General features: G+C 47.9%; 1 protein-coding gene across 1 annotated transcript in view; it reads left to right on the top strand.

The window, feature by feature from the left end:
* The first annotated feature begins 111 nt into the window (after nucleotides 1–111).
* LOC102675256 (fibroblast growth factor receptor homolog 1-like) overlaps nucleotides 112–1043 on the top strand; it is a 102229-nt gene continuing 101297 nt past the window's right edge. Inside the window, exon 1 of the mRNA XM_031514952.1 lies at nucleotides 112–131. The gene's annotated coding sequence lies outside the window, so the exon portion shown is untranslated. The remainder of the gene's footprint in view (nucleotides 132–1043) is intronic.

Raw genomic sequence — 1043 nt, 5'->3', positions numbered from 1 at the left:
TGGCGCGAAAACTTCTTGACGCACGTGCTCGCGCGCGCGCGCGCGCGCGCTACAGCAGCCCAATCATCAGCCGAAGGAGGAAAGAGGAAGAAGGAAGGACACGAAGGACACGAAGAAGAAAGAGGAGAAGAGTCGTAAGAAGAAGAGGAAATAGAAGAAATAGTAAGCAGCAACGACACGCCGCAGCTAGAGAAGCAGCAACTATGCCCACGTTATATACGTGTGTAAGAGGGAGAACGATGGTGCGCAAAACGGAGAAAGAGCAAGAGCATAGTGTGGGATTGTGTGTGACGAGAGAGAGAGAGTTTAGCCGGTGCAGCTAGCCGAGAGGTGGGGAGAGGAACTACGAGAGCGGCCACGGGGGTTGGCGGAGGGAGAGCCCGGTGGACGAGCGGTTATTTCAAGCGACGACTCTTCTGGCACTTCGCCCCGAGCTTTCCTCGAGCGCATCCTCTCGCCTCGGACCGCGTTCTCGTGTCAGTGTCGCCGCGACGCCAGCCACAGTCAGTCAGCCAATCGGTTGATAGTCGGTGAACGGTTGAACGATCGGTGGAAAGATCTAGGAGACACGTTAGACAATTGGAAAATTTAAAAAATCATCGCTCGGAAAACAAGAAAATTGGAGAATAAAGTTGTTAGAAGAAAAGTTAGGAACTGTGGATAGTTTAGAGGGAATTTAAAAAAAATTCCCGAAGAAGATTGAACAAATCAGTATTAAAATTCCGATATATGATCCTATATCTGACCTGAAAAGAGATTCAAAAAAAATTCAAAAAAAAAAAAAAAAACGAAACGACTAATAAACCGATTTCCAAGATACCTGCTTCTCCTTTCATCACGTACGAGCCAGTGAAGAGTTCAAAGTTTCGAAGGATTCCCGCGAAAAGGTGGCCGGAAGTGCGTTCGCGACTCTTCGCGTGATCAGTGACCGAGTGGAAGTAAGGGTGGAACAGGTGTTTCCCCAACGCGGTGGTGGTTGATCCAATAGATTGTTTCCAATACGCGAACGTGAGAATAAATAAAAGAGGAAAGAAAAGGAAATA

This window comes from Apis dorsata, unplaced genomic scaffold (genome assembly GCF_000469605.1).
Source record: "Apis dorsata unplaced genomic scaffold, Apis dorsata 1.3 scaffold_52, whole genome shotgun sequence".
Classification (NCBI taxonomy): domain Eukaryota; kingdom Metazoa; phylum Arthropoda; class Insecta; order Hymenoptera; family Apidae; genus Apis; species Apis dorsata.
The sequence above is the reverse complement of the archived record's forward strand: the minus strand, read 5'-3'. Positions and strand labels throughout refer to the sequence as shown.